General features: G+C 39.4%; 1 pseudogene across 1 annotated transcript; it reads right to left on the bottom strand.

Moving 5' to 3' along the window:
- On the bottom strand, nt 1–15,804 carry LOC308378286 (myosin-7-like; annotated as a pseudogene). Its single transcript has 24 exons — nt 15,615–15,804; nt 11,021–11,079; nt 10,640–10,854; nt 10,474–10,587; nt 10,247–10,372; nt 5,461–5,532; nt 5,065–5,307; nt 4,815–4,991; nt 4,576–4,721; nt 4,367–4,457; nt 3,897–4,286; nt 3,673–3,799; nt 3,465–3,583; nt 3,125–3,321; nt 2,841–3,024; nt 2,593–2,758; nt 2,383–2,507; nt 1,974–2,282; nt 1,682–1,885; nt 1,302–1,598; nt 1,106–1,210; nt 905–1,000; nt 686–820; nt 1–21 (listed from the first exon to the last, which is right to left on the bottom strand). The product of its transcript is annotated as a myosin-7-like (transcript).
- Nucleotides 15,805–22,877: the final 7,073 nt, after the last annotated feature.

The raw sequence follows: 22,877 nt of genomic DNA, 5'->3' as shown, positions 1-22,877 counted from the left end.
TCACTCTTCATCATGACCTTTCTGCAAGGGAAAGAAAATATACGATTTGCATGTATAATCTGTTTTAATCAAACAAGTAATTTACTATTCAATAAATATGTATCTTGATCAGGCAAACAGGTTATCAAGGTGGATTGCTGCCTACTAGCTTCGGTTGTGATTGGCTAAAAAGCTGCTGGTAGCAAGAACATAGATCTGTGAATTTTCTGTCAGATAAAAGGTTATGCCTCAGGTTAGAGTGGGAGTTTTATCATTAATGGCCGAGGGGGTCATCATTGATTAATGAATGATTTTTGCCATCTCTAACATCAAACTGGCTTATTTAAGTAGTCTTAAGGACTTTCAATGTCCTATAAATAATGAGATTTCAGGACTGATTTTACAGTTTGTATAGAAATAAATCTCAAGATCACATGATTTGACAGTGGACCAGCTGGTTTCGTAAAAACCTAATTTGGGTTTGATGGCTTTACTTTGCTTGCATGCTGATGGCCATGATCACTGAACATTTACATGCAAACTCAAAACAGACAGACTGTTGTTCTATGTGGTGTGAATTGCGTGGCCGTTCTAGTGTTAACCATAGACCCATGTGCTTAGTAGGCATATATTTGCAATTCTATATCAATGTTTATTTTCAATGAAAAACATTGATAGTGGATTTTATGCTAGTGTGTGAATTTACCTTGCCACCTGCATCACGGCTCTTGGTTTTCATCTTGTTGACCTGAGACTCAGCAATATCAGCTCTCTCCTCAGCCTCATCCAGCTCATGCTGCATCTTGCGGAACTTGCCCAAGCTGCCATTGGCCTGTTCCTCCTGGAAAACATAATTATTCACGGAATTAGGTAAAAGATCTTTGTATGTCTGAATGAATTTAGTGGTGAATTATGGGAAACTTACAGCCTCCTCTGCTGTTCTCTTGTAGGACTTGACCTTCATCTGCAGTTTGTCCACTAGGTCCTGGAGACGATGCAGATTCTTCTTGTCTTCTTCAGTCTGAAGATGAAGATTTAAGTACACGTTGTATTACTGTTAATCTATTTAATTTGAAGGTGAGACACACCAAGACATTATTTCATGATTTTATGAAATTGAACTTACCTGGTAGGTGAGTTCCTTGATGCGTCTCTCATATTTACGGATCCCCTTGACAGAATCACCGGCCTTCCGTTGTTCAATCTCAACCTCATTTTCAAGCTCCCTCACCTATGTAGACACCAAACGTCAAAACTGTATTTTGAAAATAAATCCTTACTGAACAAAGCATAAACTCAAATCAGTCAAATACAGCACTCACCCTGGACTCTAGCTTCTGGATCTGCTTCTTGCCGCCCTTCATGGCGATTTGCTCAGCTTCATCCAGACGATGCTGCAGGTCCTTGATGGTCTGCTCCATGTTCTTCTTCATGCGCTACAGGTAACCACTGGTATCCTGCTCCTTCTTCAGCTCCTCTGCCATCATTGCAGCATCGGTGATGGCCTTCTTGGCTTTTTCCTCGGCATTCCTGCACTCCTGCACAGCCTCCTCCACTTCAGTCTGCAGCTGGGATGTATCACCCTCTAGCTTCTTTTTCTGGTTCAGCAAGCTGGTGTTCTATGTGGGAAAACAAAAATGTTCATGATAGTCTGTGTCGCAGTATGAATTAGTCAAAAGAACCACCATGTTTTGGATTTTACCTGAGCGTGCAGGAGCTGCACCCTCTCGCTGACGTCAAGCAGTTCCTGTTCAGCCAGTTTCCGGCCTCTCTCAGTCTGTTCCACCAGGGACCTCAGCTCATCCAGTTCAGCCTGCAGCAGATTGTTGCGTCTCTCCACAATTGCAGTGTTCTCTTTGAGATCATCGTTAGCACGGACAGCTTCATCCAGATGAAGCTGGGAGTCCTATGATGGATACATTTTAGAAATAGTAAATGCACATGGACATATTTGCATCTACAGTTATGACTGACGTTATATACTGCCTTTTAACCTTCAGATGCCCCTGGAGACCCTTGAGCTGCTTCTGGGCCTCAGATGCCTGCCTATTGGCCTGGCTGAGCTGGATCTCCATCTCATTGAGGTCTCCCACCATTTTCTTCTTCACCCTCAAAGCCTCATTCCTGCTGCGAGTCTCAGACTCCAGGGAGCTCTGCAGGGTATCCACCACCCTCTGCTGGTTCCTCTTGGCCTGCTCCATCTCTTCATCCTTCTCAGTAAGTTTACGTTCAATGTCAGCTTTGACCTGGTTGAACTCCAGCTGAGCTCTAAGGATCTTACCCTCTTCATGCTCTAGAGTACCCTGTTGAAATATATACGCACATTATGCTATGCACATAGAACGTTCCTGAGCAAGTCTAAGAAACAATTGCAATCCAACTGACCATTTTTTTTTAACATACCTCTGCTTCCTCTAGAGCAGTTTGAATCTCTGCCTTTTCTTGCTCAAGTTGCTTTCTGACCTTTTCAAGTTCATGAACGCTCTTGCCAATCTCACCAAGTTGCTCAGTGAGATCAGATATTTCCTCTATGGGGTAAGCAAAACTGTGTTCATATACAAAAATTTAAATACTTCACCTTTCATGCACTTGAGATTTAATGTCTATACCGACCTTGGAGGTTTTTGTTCTCCCTCTTCATGGTCTCCAGGTGATCCAGAGATTCCTCATAGGAGTTCTTGAGTTTGAAGAGCTCAGTGCCAAGAGATCTGGCCTCTTTCTTGGAGCTCTCCAGCTCAGTCTGAGACTCCTCATACTTCTGCTTCCACTCTGCTAGGACCTGATCAAATTTTAATATTGAACATGATATTTTCCCCAGCAATATTACATGTGTTGGAAGCCAGGAGAAATGGGTTTGTTACCTTGTCAAAGTTTCTTTGCTTCTTGTCCAGGGCAGCAGCAGCAGCATTTGATCTCTCCACATCTACCATGAGACCTTCAATCTCATTCTGCAGTCTATGCTTAGTTTTCTCCAGGGAGGAGCATTTAGCATTAACAGCCTCTACAGCTTCCTCTGCATCTTGCAGACGCTGAGCCATCTTTTTCCTGAGTAACAATAGATTGAAAGTGTGCATTACGATCTTACTAGTCATGCCTAGTTTTTGATTTTAAACTGTTTATACAGCGCCAGGTCAGGCGGCCTTACTTGGCATCTTCCAGCTCCTCAGTCTTCTGGACGGCATCAGTCTCGTACTTGGTTCTCCACTGAGCCACCTCAGAGTTGGCCTTGGAGAGACTGCGCTGCAGCTCAGCCTTGGCCTCCTGCTCCTCCTCAAACTGCTCCCTTAGGAGGTCAGCATCATGGCGAGCAGACTGCACTGCATGGGCTAGCGCATTCTTAGCCCGGGGAAAATGTATCATAGAAGTAGCTAATAAGTCAATAGTTTTCAGAACCAAAATGAATACATTAATATTTACCTTACATTATGCTGTAACAGTATGTTCATCATTCATGTAATTCATGTTATAGCATGTTTTCTAAACACCTTGACTTCTTCCTCCAGTTGTCTTTTAAGGTCTTCAACCTGTTGGGTGTAGGATTGTTTGCTTCTAGTTAGCTGAGAGACAAGAGAATCCTTCTCTTCTAGTTGCCGGGAAAGCTCCCCTGTTTGATGGAGACTTGACAGTTAGTCATGATAGCATGATGAGAGTGTTCATGTTTAAACATGTTACGTCACGCTAACTGTTATGTACCATTTTCAGTTTGTAGCTTAGCTTTCTGCATAGAAAAATCATTGATGCCGCGCTGGGCTTCTTCATACTTTGTCCTATATTCACTCATCTGATCCTCCAAGGTCCTGCACATTTTCTCCAAATTTCCCTGAAAAAAGAAAATTGTTCATGAAAATAGAATGATAAAAAACATCTGGATTCTTGAAACATAAACACTATTGTTCATGAAAGTTGTCATACTTTACCTTGGCTTTGGAAACCTGCTCCATGTTGGAGGCAACATCATCCAGCTCCAGACGGAGTTCACTCTTCTCCTTCTCAAGCTTTTGTTTCACTCTCTGAAGGTTGTCAATCTGCTCGCCGAGGTCAGCTACACTGTCTGCCTGCTTCTTCCTCAGTGTGGCAGCGGTGGCCTCATGCTGCAGAATGGACTCTTCAAGGTCTCTGCGTAACTTCTGGAACTCAGCCTCCCTCTTCTTGTTCATTTCAATCTGGGCAGCAGTGGCACCTCCAGCCTCCTCCAGCCTCTCACTGATCTCCTCCAGCTCTCTGGCCAGGTCTGGCCGCTGCTTCTCCACTTTGGCCCTGGCAGCTCTCTCAGCCTCCAGCTCCTCTTCTAGCTCCTCAATTCGGGCCTTTTTCAAAAGACATAAATGTGTTCAGATGAAATTTCCTATTCTATACTAAATTTGTACACTAATTGTTTCCTCTGTACCTGAAGTTCCTTTCGTTTCTTTTGGAGCTGTGCTCCCATAGCTTGCTCATCTTCAATCTTGCTGGTAAGCTGGCTCATATCAAAGTCTTTTCTGTGGTAAAAAATAAAAAAGATTCCATCGTCTTTAGAGTAAACACTGTTTTTTGGAATATTTATTAATGAAATAAAATGTTTTTGGTTTTGTCTCATGGGTCATCCGGAAAACATACTTTTTCATCCTTTCCTCTAGCTGTTGTTAATCATTCTCTAGGTCCATCACATTCTCTTGGGTCAACTTTAAGTCACCCTCAAGCTTCCTCTTAGCTCTTTCCAGATCCATCCTTAGCTTCTTTTCCTGTTCCAGGGAGCCCTCAAGCTGAAAAAGAGTAGGAGAGGATTTAATTTTTTTTATTTTCAGACACCAGCGCAATTCATAATGAATTCAAAAAGGTGATAACTGGACACACACATCATCAACTTGCTGCTCCAGCTTGGCTTTGGCCTTAGGCAGAGTGTTGACTTTGTCCTCCTCACTCTGAAGGTCATCCAGCGTTTGCTGATGAGCCTCCTGTAGAGCTTTCTTCTCCTTGGTCAGCTTGGCAATGATTTCATCAAGAGCTGCCATCTCCTCATTCAGGTTTTTAACCTAAAGGAATGGAAACATTTTAGCATAGGGAGTTCCCTTACCATCACCTTTCACCTATTTCACATGCACTGACCTTATTCTCAGTGGCATGTTTCTCTTTCTCCACTTTAGCCAGTGTTAGCTCCAGATCATCAATGTCCTTCTTGAGCTCAGAGCATTCATCTTCCAACTTCCTCTTCTTAGCAGTCAGCTCTGCATTCATCTCTTCCTCATCTTCCAGTCTCTCAGTCAGCTCTTTGCTTTTGGCCTCAAGCTGGATCTTGTTCTTGATCAGACCCTCACAACGTTCCTCAGCATCACCAAGAGCATCTTGTTCCTGTGAACAGTAATTGATTGTTGTAGGTGAAAATGGCCATTGCAGCATAATGCTCATTTTACAAATATTTCCTTCATCTATAAACAACAACATCTACAAACAAATGTATTGTTTAAGCAATTGTTATAAACACTGAAAATAAGCTTTACTCACAGTCTGAACTGAAAGTTGCAGGTCATTCTTTTCTTGGAGAACAGAAACCATTTTCTCCTCCAGCTCTTTTCTCTTTTCATAACATTTGAATGGAAGTTTCAGGATCAGATCAGGATGTTCTTGGTTCTAATTGCAAAGTTATTAAGTTCATGATTATGATTATAATTCTGAAAATTAATTAAATGACCATCTTCTTAGAAAAATATAATTCTATAATGTTCTTTGTCTATTTTAATACAAAATAATGCTGAGGGAAAGTCATGACAATTCATTCAGAATCAGCAGATGAACTATGAAGCCCATTTTAGGGTATGGTTGGGAGTTGTAGACATCTCAGGTTGACTCAATGGTGACACCTGATTCTCTGCTCAGTCTTGTTTACTCTGCATGGTTTCCTTGCCATTGTCCTTGATGACAAAGATAACTTGTGAAATTCCTGCTGAGTGCCTCTGTTTGATTGAGGAACATAGCTTGTGAGGAGCTTGAGGAGCAAGTGATGATGCTTATGTAAAGGTCATCTCATCTCAGCTGTTCAGTTGAGACTCCTCCTGCAATAGAATTACAGTATTCACCTCCTCCTTTGCCTCGGACAACTTGCAGTCATTGCAGTGCCACACTTCTCTATATGTATAACCCTTGTGTTATAGTCTGAAGTCTGAAGATACTTCATTCGTTTTCCTTCAGGGCTTTGGTACAGGATGCTCTTACTGATATTCAACAAGGTGATTCTGATTCTGATTGCTTATTTTGTGTAGATTAATGTTTTCTTTCATTGTTCTTATACATGAAGGTTTGGATCCCTGATCAGAGAGGAAAGACATCTAGGACTTCCCAGCAAGGATAATGTTGAAGTGGTTGTTAATTCTAAAAGTGGTAAGTGTTCTTGAACCCATTAAATATTGTTCAGTTATTTGTGTAAGGTAGAATTGGAATCTTTGGATTGGAAAACCACAGATGGCCTTCTTCCACTTGGTATTACTCATTTGGTGTGGGTTAGGTGTTGGTTTATGGTGCCCCTAACAAACATTCCAGGACTGCACTGTACCATTGGTTGATTTTCCCACCCTTCTGCTGGGACTCCTTTCTCTATCCTCTGTCTCTCTGACTTTCTCCCTGTGCTTTTCCATGCAAGGGTGAAATTGGGGACAGGAAACTTTATTTAAGAGTGCATTTTAGTGAGATATTGCATTGGACAATGATTTCTTTGTTTGGGCTTATTTGAATGGTCTCAGTTTGAGTGGTAGAGTGGTCCTGGTCCTACAGCAGCATAGATTAGTCTTAACATGGATTTCAGTGACATGATAATTCTGGTCTCTGTGGGTTCTTAGGTAATCTCATTCTGGAGGGGGCATACCCCATCTGTGGGCGAGAACCCCATCCATTTGTCTGTTTTGATATGTGATCCTCATCACTAGATACCACTGTCCATGTGATTAATTATAATACCAGATGTAGGACTTAATGGGTATTTAAAGGGAAGATAGTCAAAGGACTCTGAGCATTCTGTAAATCCTGCATTCTTTGGGCTCAGATACACATACGCGTTTTTGTAAAAACGGGACGCGAGCAAATGCATTGATTCCTATGGTACGGCGCGTTTAAAGCGTGCGCCCCTTCTCCACCACGCGTTGCGTCTTTGAAGCGATGTTTAGGTGCGTTTAAAAGTTGAACTATTCTCAACTTTCCAGCGCAAGGCAGGGAAGCGCACCGCTTCTGTTTTGGCCGCCGCACTTTGCCAAGGCGTTACTGAAGCGTTTCTGCCTGAAAAAAGACGCGTATGTGTATCTGAGCCCTTTGTGTGTAGTCTTCTTCTGAGCAGCCAGGTATGTTCATATTCTTTGAATGTTTGGATGTTTCTTTTACACTTGTAGCCTCGATTATTCACCTTATATTCGTTGAATATGTAACTGTATTAGACAATTCTACCTGACTAAATACGTTGTTAAACTCTGACCCACTGTGGCCTCTCCAGAAGTTCTTAACTAGAGAAGTAGTCGTAGGTAATGGTGTTTCCGCAATGGTTGCCTAGGATTAGTTTCAAACCAAAAGTAATGTAAGGTGTAAGTCTGGAGGGTACTGGCTAAATCAACTGAGCTAAACACGCTACACCAAAACCGTTCATTGTATTATACAGCGGTGGATTGCCAACCAGCCTCTGCACTGAATCGAATTATAATTCAATGACGTACAGTAGCCTTTAGTGAGATTAGTTGTTTTTGAGTTGTTTTTCAAGTTTTATTATAAGATATTTGAATGTAAACATTTCTTGTAACAATATTGTGGTTAGGTTTTAATATGCACTATAGTCCTATTATTGACTATAGTCAGAAATAGTATTACGTACATTTTATTACGTAACTGTCAAACACATGTATTTTTTGTTATATTTTCAAATGAATATACAGTCCCTTCCTCTTTCTGATTGCAAAAGTATTTTACCATTGGTAAGATGTCAGTTGAAGTGTGAGCTGTGAATTGTGAATGGGTGTGTTTAATTGTGCCACTCTGGCAGATACATATGCACATGGTTTAGCAATAGTCTATTATTCAGTAAAATATTATGTTTGTTGTCAGACATCATTTTATTCTTTGGACATTTATGGTCATGTATTTTATCACATGATTATTTGTATTAGATGTGTATTCTGTAGAAAATAGTCTTTATACATTTATACTTTTCCAACTCTTCACAGCCTTTGAAGAACCCATTCGCCTGTTCTGAAGCCCAGTCCAAATCCCTCCCCCATGGCTCCAGGTCTGTGCTTCACTGTGAGATTTCTACATTTCTATCCTCTGTTTAAACATCAAAGTGATGCAGTCTTTTCACTAAATTATTTAAGCTTTGTTATAATGTCAGTTTTCAACGGAGGCGGATGTTTGTGCGTTTTTTTGATTTGTAAAGTAGCAAGGTATTTCAGTGCCATGTTTCAAAGTTCTTAGTTTGAAGGTAATCTTTTGAGCACCTAGTGATGTCAGTGACTAAAGAACATTAATGTTTATGTTAAAAGTAACGATTCTTCAGAGATTTTCAGCCAATTTCGTTCAGTCCCCCAAGTTAGTTAGTCCAGCCTCTCTAGCTTCTCTTCTGAAAATGTTCCTGGCAACAGTTCTAGTATTAGTAACATGTACATAATGCAGTTTTACATTTTTCAAAAATAAGCTCCTTTAAGAGGCTTTTAGATACTTCTGCCATTGTGCCAATTGCCTTGTGCTGGCTAATTATCTGCTTGCTTTTATAGTTGCTGTATTGCTTTGAAGCAAAATATGTATTATTTTATGGTTTTCCCATCAACAACTAATCAGGTGCTAGCATTCACTAAAATATGACAACCAGAATGATATTTTTGACAAGCATTTTATTAAATGTACTGTAACACAGAACAGCTAAAAGGAGGCAGAAAAGGCAGACATGCTCTTTGGAAAGGTCCAAGTCTGAGCTTCACTCTTCATCATGACCTTTCTGCAAGGGAAATATGGAAAAGAAAGATATGCTTTGCATGTATAATCTGTTTAAATCATACGTATCTTGTATCTACATATGTATCTTGATCAGGCAAACATGTTATCAAGGTGAATTGCTGCCCAGCAATTTAGATTGTGATTGGCTGAAAAGCTGCTGGTAGCAGCTAGTCTAGCTGGTCAGATAAAAGGCTATTCCTCAGGTTAGAGTGGGAGTTTTGCAGTTGATGAGTTTTTGATTGATGAATGATTTTTTGCCGTCTCTTTAATCGGATAGGCTTATTTAAGTACCGTCATTTCCGGACTATAAACCACTACTTTTTCCCCGCCGTGGCTTAAACAATGACGCAGCACATTTATGGATTTTTCCCGAGCTTAATGCCGCACAAGCTTAATGCCGCCAAAAAAACACATTCTGTGACAGTGCCCCTTTTTTGGCGACATGAAGCTTTCATTTTACCAATGAAATTGCCGAACGGGTTAAGCGCAGCGCCTCATCTCAGATTGTGCAATGCCTCACTAACTGGGTTGAGCGCATGCCTTTTGCTTTCTCATTGTTTGCACCACTGTAGTATTTGTGGACACTTGTATTATATGTCCTTTCTATCCATAGAATAGGTATTTCACATTTGTGTAGAACCTATTTAGTCTTGCTGATCTGACATAAACACGCAGTGAAAAAGCACTGAAGGGAGGCAAACAGTACCTCTCCCTCAATGAAGGGGGCGTGCGAGAGCCTGAAACAGGACTTTCAATTGAAAGGTGAAATGTTAAATAATGTGAGACCAATGCCGGAGCTAAAAGGGATCGACTACTCACATTTAAAGCCAAATTGCTTTTGAAAACTGTTGGAACCTCAAGAATAGATTTGGCTTCGGACGAGGAGTGCAGACTAAAGCATGAGCAATATTCGCTAACATTGCATTGATATCAGAGTGAGGCCTTGCTCTGTCAATTTCCAATTATTTCTCTCATGGTAGTTTATATCTACGTGAAGCCATTTAACATTACACAAGTGGTTGTAATCACTTTGAACCGAAGACGGTTGATGATTTTGAGAAATTAAAATTGGTAAAAACTAAACTACCCATATTCTGTATTTATAGAAGTGTGTGAGTATGCATTGACTGAGCCATCGGTTAGGCAATATATGTTTGAAAACATCAGTAGTCAATTCCAATTTTTGCAATAATGTATACATGCAGTTATAGAAAAACAATATACGTAGAAAAACAAATGCATTTTATGATATTTTCCAGAAGTGGACACTTAGTTAGGTCGTATAACACTCCCATTTAATTAGGAAACTAATTTACCTGCATGCAACAATCTTCTGGAATTCAACTCTTGCCAGAAGACTACTACTACCTGATTGGATACCAGTCATGATGAGAGCTAGACGGTCGTCTCTCAGCTCCTCAAGGGCACCCAGGAGACCGGCTTTGAAGAACACCTTAAAATCAACAGTTTGGGCGTTTAGAGTTCCATTAGGCTGAACAAAACGTACTACTATATTATTGAAGATGTGTATAGGAACATTATACAATGAAACACCTTTGTGTGGTCAAATCTGTACTGCTAATGGTCATTATCTAGAGATCCCAGCAGTTTCTCTGCTCCTTTCTTGCTGTCCACGAAAGAATATATCTGAAATAATAGTTAAATGGTCTGTTTGATATGTCCTCTTAGTGTTATCATATAGTCAGGACAAAAAAATTACAGATTTTACCTCTGTTTAAAGTCTGGATACTGGATCCTGTTGGGGAAGCCCTTTCTGCAGATCCTGATGCCTTCCAGCACACCGTTAGAGCGCAGCTAGTGCATGACCAAAGGATTTTCCATGGCCCCAGGAGTCTTAGTCTCATTGGGGATGATGCAGCGCACAAAGTGGGGGTCAGTCGACCTCAAGTTGGTCATCAGCTTGTTCAGGTTCTCCTGTTGTAAGATATTTTGTATTTGCTTAATGAGAGTTCGGAACAGCATGAGTATGTCTTTCACAGGTTTAGAACGACGATAATAAAACAGTAATCACTGACCTTGTATATAATGCATAATGAGCAGATACAGAAACATTATACATGAACTAGTAAGTCATACTAACCCGTTGGAGAGTGGACACAGTCTGGAAGGAATAACCTTTCTTCTTCTTCTTCTTCTTGTCTGTTTGGTGAGTGTGATTGGGAACAACATCAGTGGAGAAGTAGGTCCATAAGTATTGTGTCAATGCTCCAATCCATAAAAGTAAATAGTTAAACCTAGCTGTCCTTACTCCTATTGGAGATCCATTATACATAGCACCTGGAATGACACACTAGAGATATGGCTACTGGATGAATTTATTTTTTTATTTGTTAAGAACTACCCATACTAGTATGTTGTATTTAGATTAAGCTGGCCCGGTCAATTTTCTTCAGGAAATGTAGTATGTGTACCCAAAGCGATCTGATTTTGATGCTGAACATTTTCAGTTCAGTGGTATCTGTATTAAAAAACAATGTAAATGCAATAAAAAAACTTTTTTGTTTTTGAGTCTTTGTAAAGCATCTCTGCCCTAAAAGATGGACATAGTTAATCTGCCAGTGATCTATATGGAAAATTGCTCCATCTGAAATTCTTTTGGTGTTGTAAATGAGTGTTTTCTTGTGGTCTCATGTGCTTAAATGTGTGGCCCATAACAAAGCCTATCTGGTGTCTGTGTGACTCTAGTCAGGCCAGGGTCAGTCAGCTGCCATATGATGACAAAGCATCACCTTGCACTGTCTCGTTGACACATTCATTCTCACGTCTTCTCACTTCGCCACATAGCACTGTGAGATTCCTACACTCTGCCTGACTTTGATTTAGAAGAACAGCATGTAGCACCTCTTCCATTAATGTTGCCTCGGGTCTGAAGGGAGTTGCTTGAAGGTTAAGGTCACAGGTGGAGTGTAGTATATTTTTTCACTTGAGGACAGAAGAGTTAGATATCCTCTGAAGGGTCAGTACATAGTGTTGCATAATGGTTTAAATAGTGACGTGTAAGGCAATCTCAAGTAGCTGTGCTCAGTGAGGACTAGATAGAACTCAATAAGTGACAGCTGAGTAACTTCTATTAGGTGGTGGTTGTCAAGATGTCCCGTAAAGGTGTAACTGAACCAAAAACATGTTCAACATAGTAGCTGAGCTAGACTAAATATTGGAGCAAGATTCATTTGAAATATGTTAGAATTTTTTATTATAAGTATAGTGTGTGTGTGAAGCTAGCTAGATGGTGAGATATCAACTAGTTATTGTTGGCTCTGGAGTCTTTGGCTGTGAGCCAAAGACAGGACAAACGTTGTGGTCTGTTGCTGTCTTTGGAGTAACTGTCTCAATGGCAATGCAAATGTCAGCTGTCAAGTTTACTGTACATTTGTTTCCCTTTCTTTGTCCTTGAGTTCAAAGATAACCCTGTGAAATTCTTGCTGACCTCCACATTGTGATTGAGAATGACAGCTAGACATTGATGTTCACTGAATTGGAGTGGCAGCAGATGATGTTCCTTCCATAAAGGTCTTGTAGCAAAAGACTACAGTGCTATGGATGACTTACAGAAAACAGCATTAGAAGTGTTAGATTTTGGTGCATTTCACATCAATAGGCCCACCGAGGTCTCAAACGGTTCTGGAGCCAGAGCTTCTGCCACACAAGAGCTTCAGACTTCTGCCACACAACCACAGATATGCTCTTTGGAAAGGTCCAAGTCAGAGCTTCACTGTTCATCATGACCTTTCTGCAAGGGAAATACGAAAAAGAAATGATATAATTTGCATTTATTACACGGCTCTTCAGAATGTCCCAAAAAGTACAGTTTATTTGAATGGGCCATCCCAACGTTCGCCGGTGAATATTTCCTGATAAAAGAATATTGATATCGATTCACATCTTTCATATCATTCCGCCAAGTAGTCCAGTCATTCACGTAACGTAACCGACTCATTGTAATTTTAAGTCAGCAAGTAATGGGTTGCTACGCAACACCTGAAACTTAAAAGTTCTATTTACTTGAAGAACATTTTTTTCTTAACAGAAATCATTCGGTCTTGATAACCTGTTTGCCTGATCAAGATACATATTTATAGAATAGTAAATTACTTGTTTGATTAAAACAGATTATACATAAGGGATAATGTATTGCCCGTCGGTCATTATCCAAAAATAAATCCCTTCGGGACGAAACAACACCCCTCCGCTGCGCACTAGTTTTGGTTGTGATTGGCTGAAAAGCTGCTGGGAGCAAGAACACAGATCTGTGATTTTTTTGTCAGATAAAAGGTTATGCCTCAGTTTAAAGTCTGAGTTTTAGCCGAGGGTTCATCATTGATTGATGAATGGTTTATTACCATCCCTATCTTCAGATAGGGTTATTCAAGTAGTCCTATAGATAATGGTACTTTAATGTCCTATAAAAAAAATAGACTTCAGGACTGATTTTACAATTTATATAGAAAAAAATCTCTGTGGTAGGCCTACATGATTTGACAGTGGGATTAGCTGGTGTCATAAAGACCTAATTTGGGTGGTGAGGACTTTGATGTTTTTACTTTGCTTACATGCTGATGGCCATGATCACTGAACATTTACATGCAAACAGACAGACTCTGTCCCTGGAGTATAGTATTTTTTTCTTAAGAATGCATTTTGTACAGCAGATGCTGTGCAACTGAGATGAACCTGTGCACACAGCACAGGTTTATTGTTCTAATCTGGTGTGGATTGCTTGGCCGTTCTAGTGTTAACCATAGACCCATCTGCTCAGTATGCAGATACGTGCCATGCGATATCAATGGATTTTTTCAATGAAAAACATTGATATCGTATTTTTTGTTAGTGTGTGAACTAACCTTGGCACCTGCATCACGGCTCTTGGTTCTCATCTCATTGACCTGATGCTGGGCTGTTCCAAAAATGAAGACAAATGTCCTACTATGCAATTTTGGTGGATCAGCTTTCTTTATTACCACTTGTAGGGTGGATTCAGGTATAATTTGGGACAATAATTAAACTTAAAAAAAAAACATTGGAATGGATTTGTTAACCTTAAATATATCATTAAGGTTGTGCAGCATGTGTTATCTTTTGACTTGGAGGGTGGATTTTGGGACATTACAAGCCCTGGCAAGATAACGGAGCTTAGGTCTGTTGCCTGCCCTTTCCAGTTCTCTGTACTCCTGCAATGACGGTTAGCAGCCTTAGCCTCTAATTCCTTCCGCAAAAAATTGCCTAGGATATATCACTTAGGTTTTGTGTTGTTATAAAAGTGACTTTTTCACTTTTAATCAGGTTATTTATGACTAAACTATTGACTGAAATTACCTGAAACATGCTGTCCCAATTTACCATACCATGTTTGGTCATTTGGGACGCATCTTCAAATGAAATGAATATAAACATAATTTCAAAAAAGTGATATTTGCTAAACATTGGTGTCCACATTAAATGAAGCATATACATTTTATAGCCTTATATTAAAATGCACCTAAAGCACATGTCATTTTCTCACCTCTTGTTTTTCTGGGTCAACTTCCTGTGTAATGCTGACCACAACCCCCTGTGTTATGTCACCTACCTTATGTCATGTCACTTTAGTTAAATGCTTCTTAAGCAATGTATTAGCACCCCTAACTTTACCATAGCCTTATCAAGGCAGAAGTAAAGAAATAAGATCCTTTTTCCTCCTGTCCCAAAATACCTGACGTCCCAATATACCTGAATTCACCCTACTGAATCACCAACCTTTGTATCGTCCACTACATTATCTCCGGGAAAGTGTTTTTTATTGTCCCACTGCAATTAATACGCCGACGTCAATCAAAATGTTAGCACTATTGTTCCAGGTCACATATTAATCCCGGAACCCCATTTTATGTTAATGCAGAGTTGTATAATGGTACGGCTCCTATAATGTATAATGAAGCGACACGTGGGCTATAGGGTGGGTGTGGTAGAGCGACAGAGGGAGAGAGAGAAAGAGAGAGAGCGAAAGAGAGAGAGAGAGAGAGAGACAGAGAGAGAGAACGGTGATGCAAACGGAAAGATCAGATGTAACTACCGGAGCAAAGTTATGAGGCTGTAATTTGAACTCGGTGTAACCAGTGTGGAGAATTAATCCTTGGGCAAAATCAAGTTGCCATTCATGTGCTCATCACCGCAGCCCATATATTATATTATATAAAACACTTACAGCAGTAAACAAACGTTTCCCCTGTAATCTCCGACTACAACTAGCAGCACAGGTAAACAGCAGGCTAATTAATACAATACAATACTTAATAGGCTAATTAATACATTATGTCTTTGTTTGAGTCTGGTTGTTTAGTGCAATGGTGGTGTATGATCATTATTGTTTATTAAGGAAGGCATTGCAACGGGAAAATCTCCAGTTCATCGCGTCCATTCGTGCCCCACACAGCCTCATCCAGCTCATGCTGCAGCTTCCGGTACTAACCCAAGTTGCTGTTGTCTAGTTCCTCCTGAAAATCATCATTAGTCATGAAATTAAGTAAAAGATCACTCTAGTATGTCTGAATAAAATTAGTGGTGAATAATGGGAAATGTACAGCCTCTGATGTTCTCTTGAGAGTCCTATGATGCATACATTTTAGAAATCGTAAATTCACAAGGACATAGGCTATTTGCATCTACAGCCATGACTGACATTATATACTGCTATATACCTTCAGATGCCTGTGGAGACCCTTGAGCTGCTTCTGCCTGACTGTTGGCCTGTCTGAGCTGGATCTCCATCTCATTGAGGTCTCCCTCCATCTTCTTCAGCCTGAGAGCCTCATTTCTGTGAGTCTCAGACTCCAGGACGCTCTGCAGGGTATCCACCACCCTCTGCTGGTTCCTCTTGGCCTGCTCCATCTCCTCATCCTTCTCAGTAAGTTTACATCAATGTCAGCTTTGTCATGGTTGAACTCCAATGTAATAGTATGGTATAACATATGGGGTGTATGTGATACAGAGTGAGTTTGGAACTATGAAGTAAATCATGTGAAATGCTGCCCCAACACATATCTCAACATTTAAAGACAAATTGTACATTTTCTGGGGTCTCCCAAAAATGTTTTGTGGTATTTAAATATTTACCATGTTCATTATATCCACAATTGTGATCAAGCTCTTCTCTCCATCTCAAAGTTTGCCACTGTAACACACCCTATCCCTTAATAAAGAGTGCCCTTCAAAGTGTGGAGGGGCTGGTTCCGGAAAGGCCCAATATCATTTGCTATCCGCCAAGTTCTTTCTTTATAGTGATTTTTAAAGCTACATTGAATGTGTAAAACTAACTAAACGGTGTGAATAAAGGACTGTATAGGTTCTAGGGTAGATATGGTGGTGTCGCCCTGGTGTGTCGGTAAGAACACCTCTGGAGTTGGAATGCATTCTCAAGGATCTTTATCTTTGTATTTTTGTTATGTTTGTGTTTGTGGTCTATCAAAGAAATGAAGTACAAATTATACATTAGTATACATAAATAACATTAACATAAAGGCTTAATATATACATATCTCTGTCACACAGCAAATAGGTTATGACAGTAAATAGTGGTGATTACTTTGTGACTATACCGCCATCTACTGGTCATTTAAATCCGCTTTGGTAATCTCTAATTATAACTCAACTGCCATTAACGTGCGTCCTCACGGTAGGCAGTGTTGGGGTAGTTACTCAGAAAAAGTAACTAGTTACAAGTTACTTCCGAAAATTGTAACTAGATTACTTTACTAGTTACTGCATTTGAAAAGTAACTTCACTACTAGTTACTTTACTTTCCATTTTTTTAAGCAAATGTCCAAATTTACCGCAAAGCTGGGCAAACATCATGGCCCTTTCATCACTTTATTTTCAATTTTCTATAAAGGGCATCTCTTAGCCTTTCATAGTGTATTGCAATTGTAAACATGTAAAACAATAGGGCATATAAAACTCAGCCATCCACTTGAACGGACATTAACCCTGTCCTACCTGTCTTACCAAAGAAATATGCCTCACTTTAAAATCCACAAACAGGATACAAGTGGCCATGTATGGTGGGGACATTCAGGTGGGTCAATCAGCAGTAACATTAAAAATAGGCCAAAAACAGGCTTTTGGAAACATGAGACCCCACTAAACCAAATGGGGGCATACTCCTGAGAACAAAACCAGCTTGCTGTAGGAATCGCTGTAGTGGGTTAAGAGAAAAGCTCATACTCAAAGTCACTCAACATAGATTTCCAAATACAGTGCCCTCCACAATTATTGGCACCCTTGGCTGTTCTGCCCTCTGCTTATTCAGGTCTGCAAATGTATATTGCTTGTATTGTTGTTATGGAAACGAACACAGTATATTATTGGACTTTTACTTTGACATCATTCAAATGTTCGTCTCGTGGAAATGGCAACAGCTGTTATCCAGAAACGTATGCGATGTAATGCTAAACACGTAGTGAGAACAGTACATAGGCTTTACCTATCCACAACGAAGTGTCTGTTGGTATTACAAAAGGACCACCAGTAAGACTGAATTAAATGTAATGAATATCTCAACCTTCACATTTAATGAGAAAAAACAGCCTGTCACTGTGATCTGACGTCCTGCCTTCTGCCGTTCTGATTCTATGCTTATACATCGGTTTTGCTATCCTTGTTAATTTATCTGTATGAGTGTTTATGTTGTTCAATTGGACACATAGTGCATTTAACACGCAGATTTTTGTCCTTTCGAGCAACAAAGTTAAAGTAATGAGAATATCGCTACTGGCTGAACCCTCCTGTCTCCGTCTCATCCATTTATTGGGTTAGCTTGGGTAACGCAGGAAAGCTCGTTACTGAGGTCTAGTAAAGTAGTGACGTTACCAATATTTTGAGAATAATGCGTTATTGTACTCCGTTACCAATAATAGTAATGACGTTACTAACGTCCGTTACTTTGTAACTCGTTACTCCCAACACTGACGGTAGGAATAGAAAAACTCACTCACGCTACAAATAATAATACAAGAAAGCTTACACATATGACATATCAAAGGTCTAACATACTCACTTACATTAATAACAATTCAACTAAACTTCGTTCAGAGTAGCCAGACATACAGCTAACATCTCCACATATTAACTGCTAACTAAACTAACGTCATTAAAGTATGGAATTACACATTATACATTATATAATAGGAAATAAACACAGACTTGCAGTTCGTCAGTGACGCACAAACATGTCTGAAACGAATATGAAACAGTTCTAACTTATACTACTAAACTGTCAATGACAAGCAGCTAAAACCGAACTGACTAAATGACGAGATGTGCTTGTAGCTGAGCAACGGATCTCTGCGCATGCGCAATCGGTTAAGGTCTCTGGCCTTTCTAACAGAATGGCAGGAAGACAACAAGAACTTCATTTCATTTTGACGGTATGATGGCTGGTTATATGGACAAATAAGGGTCTTTTCAATAGCTTCTTGATTCAGATGAGTCACACTCTGAAATTTAATTTTGAGTGATGTGTTTCAGACAAACAAGATCATAGTTTGACTGCTTTCACTTTCAAGTGTTTTGTTTGTCATCAACTTGATAAAGAATGTATGTGAAATGTGTTCCAGAAGTGAATCAAGGAATAGCCAAGGTCAGTCAGCTGCCAGCTGGTATTCACACTTCACATTGTCCCATCCTGCCAGTGCAGTATTGTTATTCTACCTTCAGACTTAAGGATAAAGATAGCCCTGTGAAATATCTACTTGCCGCCTTCCTTTGACTGAGTAGGACATCTTGTGTAGTTCACTGAACTTGTTCCAGTTTTGTAGACCCATCATGCACTATTGAATCCTTTGGTCTAAGGTCACTGTTTGCAATGGCCAGTTTCGTTAGACTCTTACCCATAGAAGAGTAATACAGTAGTGGAAGTAGCATAAATGTGACCTGGTTAAGTATAGCTAAAGAAACAGGTTGGGGGAAACAAGGCCAAAGTACCATCATTGATGAGTGCTTAGACATCTCTCATTAACATCCCATGACTTAAGCCAAACTTTCATTACTTCATTAATTGTGAATTGCTTAGAGGAAACTGTCATAACATTTGGATGGAAGTTGCAGGATCAGGATCAGATCAGGATGTTCTTGGTAAATTTTTCTTTTGAAATGTTCTTTAATTGCAAAGTTACTAAGTTCATGGTTATGATAATGATTATGAAAATGAACTAAATTACCCTCTTCATAGAAAAATATATTTTGCTATTTTAATGAAAATCATTTTCTTGTTATATGCTATATGCTGAGGTACATTAGGGAAAGTCATGACAATGAATTCAGAAGCCCAAGAACTACGAAGCCCACTTAAGTGTTTGGTTGGGAATTGTAGATATCTAAGGTTGATTGAGACACTGCTCTGCACTGCTCAGTCTTGTTTCCTTGCGATTGACCTTTAGAACAAAGATAACCTGTGAAATTCCTGCTGAGTGCCTTTGTCTGATTGAGGAACACAGCTTGTGAGGAGTAATGATGTTCTACGTGATGATGCATATGAAAAGGTCATTTCATCTCAGCTGTTCAGCCGAGACTCCACCTGCAATAGCATAACAGTATGAACCTCCTCCTTTGCCTTAGACAACTTGCAGTCATTGCAGTTATCTATATGTATTACCCTTGTGTTAAAGTTTTGTAAAGTCTGAAGATACTGCATTCGTTTTCCTTCAGGGCTTGTGTACAGGATGCTCCTAATAATATTCTACAAGGTAATTATGATTGTGATTGGTCATTTTTTTCTTTTGCTTCCATTGTTCTTACATGAAGGTCTGGATCCCTGTTCAGAGAGGCAGACTCAGACTTCCCAGCAAGGATAATGTTGAAGTGGTGGTTAATTGTTAAAGTGGTAAGTGTTCTTGGACCTACTAAATATTTGTCAGTTATGTGCTTGTACCCCCTCTTCTCTCAAATAAAAGAGCATGTTTTTAGTTAGTGAGTACCAGAGATCAGAAAATGCATCCTGAAAGGTTCCATTGCAAAACAAAAAAGAAATACCTACAATATTACTATAATTTTTCTTTTTCTTTTACCTCAGCCCTAACTTGCCAGTTATTGTAGTGCACTGCAACATGAAAAAAATAATAGTTTGTGCCTGTGGACAACCCTACTCACCCCATTTCTATCCTCATGTTGTCAGCGGTTAACTCTGATATCCTCATTTAACTGAACAGCAGACAGTCTTCCCTGTTACTTTGACACATACTTTGAAATCACTGTGTCTTAGGTAAATCTATATCTGAATTGACCTTTGTATTTACATTTTTGATGTTACCACTTTTTGATGATATGGATTAGCAATAGTCTATTATTCAGTAGATTATTGTCATGTATTTTATTACATTATTATCTGTATTAAATGTGTATTCTGTAGATAGATGTATACATGATGTGCGTGTACTGTCTCCTCCACAATTATTGGCACCCCTGGTAAAGATGAATAAATTAGCTTAGTCTCACACTAAAATACTGAGACACAATCCAACCCTCATACTGTAGCTCTCTGGTCAATTTATTCTAAGAATAAAAAAACACCTAATCAAGAAATAATAATTTTTAACCCAACTGCATATGCTAAAATTATTATCCCCTTGCATTTAATCATTTGTAAAACTTCCCTTTGCCATTAAAACAGCACAGAGTCTTTTCCTGTAACGTCTTATAAGGTTGAAAAGATACAGCGGAGTGAAGTTGAGACCATTCCACTTTTTTAATCTCATCTAAGGTCATAGCGAGGACCTCTTGTGCACTCTCCTTTTTATTTTTATGAAAGGGTACCAGGAATTACAATAATCAGAAATAATTTAAGGAAGCATTCAGTTTTACGAACAAACCCATTGTTTTAAGCTATCTTGTAGTAATTCATGCTTCCCCCATCATACTACATAGGTGGCCACATCTGTTCCTGTTCCTCCCATCAAGCCCCCTATCCCAATCCCTCCCCAACTCACTTACCCCCTGCTCCCAGACCTTCATTGTTTCTTTTCATTTTCGTCCTCTGAAATACTACATAGGTGGCCCCATCTGACCGCTGACAACATGAGGATAGGAATGGGGCAAGGTGGTTTTAGAGGAGTAGGGTTGTCCACAGGCACAAACTATTCGCTTTTTCAATGCTCAAATAGTATTTTATTGAGGCTTTCAAATGTTCTAATGCAAGTGCCTCTTTATTCTTCCAGTTTTGCAAAATCAATGTTTTAAAGATTAAAGAACAGAAAAGTATCTGCCAACTGGGTGGGTATCTTATTCCCTCTTTATCTTGAAAAAAAATACATGTTTTTGGAGTAGATATTACTTTGTATCTATATGTTTTGATAGCCCCCTCCCAATATCCTCCAATTTCTTAAAAAAAAAAATCACAATTCCAAAAGGCATGCATACGAGAATCAGCGTGTTGGTTAAATTTTAGACAGATACCAGATTGCCCTTTATCAAATCAAATCACTTTTTGAATTTTCTCTCTAGTATAGTATATTCTTGTCATTAATTTTAACTGAATTAAGCGCAAAATGGTTATCTTATATGAAAGAGTCATGCAGTCCTTCCATGACGGGTCTGTATATACGTATAATATAGGCCTACAATAGATTTTTGCATTTTCACATTTTGTCCTTTGATTGTGTCATTAGGAAATGCATAATTCAGCATTAGTTCAGCATTTAATTTTTCATAGGAAACATTACTGTAGAGTTATAGAAACCTCAGAAGGGCACTGAGGGGTTGAGTCTGAATGTTAAGGATGCATAAAGATGGATCCTTGATACAGCACCAGCACAGCATGTTTGTGTGAACTGGGTACGTGCTTCAGTATGCCATGGATTGAATGACTGTGGGAAGACATTCTTTAAATTTGTTCTTACAATTTCATTACCTCCATGTCTTCCTTCGTTTACAACGATGGCTAGCATTGCTTGTTTCCTTTTGTGTGTACAAGATTCTTGCCATAATCTTTTCTAGTTTTATTATAAGAGATTGTAATGTAAACATGTCTTGTAACAACACTGTGATGAGGTTTTCACATGATACCATAGTCCTTTTCTTGACTAGTCAACAATAGTCATTTTATTGCGTAACTGTCAAACTAATATTTTTTGTACAGTACCTTGCTCTTTATGATTGCGAACAAAAGTATTTTACCATTGGTGAGATGTCAGTAGAAGTGTGAGCTGTGAATTGTGAATGGGTGTACGGTGTACATTTGTGTGACACTCAACATGGTTGAGCAATAGTCTGTAATTCAGTAAAATATGTTTTGTCTGTAGTCAGACCATCATTACATTTTTTGGACATTTATGAACATTTTATCACATGATTATCTGTATTAGATGTGTATTCCGTTTAACATAGTTTTTATACATTTATACAGTGGCGCAAAAAGTGAGTATGCGCTGTATGCGGCGCATAGGGGCACCATGGGAGCGCCAAAGCGATGGTAAAAAAATATATATTAGTAAATTGTTACTAATGGCGCCAAAATTGTTGCTGCATACCCCCCTGACACTGGGCAGTTGCTACCCTGCATTTATACATGGCAACTCTTCACAGCCTTTGAAGCACCCACCCTCCTGTTCTGAAGACCAGTCCAAATTCCGCCCCCATGGCTCCAGTTCTGTGCTTCACTCTGAGAGCTGAGATTTCTAAATTTGTGTCCTCTGTTTAAAGTGATGCACACTTCTCAATAAATTATTTAAGCTTTTTTGTAATGTTTTCACTGTGGGGGGATGTTCACGTGATGAAGACAGAAGATGTTAAGTTAAGTCCATTTAAATTGATCAGGTGAACTAAAAGACATCTCTGTAGCAGCAATTCCTATTTTACTACTACTGGTGGCTGAGTTGGATTTAGTTCTGACGCGTGTAGAAATGATGAGAAGTAGAGGTGAGTCCAGTTGATCCCTTTTACCGTTTATTGTAGAATGGTGGATTACAAATTGT

The sequence above is a fragment of the Sprattus sprattus genome, assembly GCF_963457725.1.
Source record: "Sprattus sprattus genome assembly, chromosome: 17".
Classification (NCBI taxonomy): Eukaryota; Metazoa; Chordata; class Actinopteri; order Clupeiformes; family Clupeidae; genus Sprattus; species Sprattus sprattus.
This window is presented reverse-complemented; position numbering and strand designations above follow the sequence as displayed.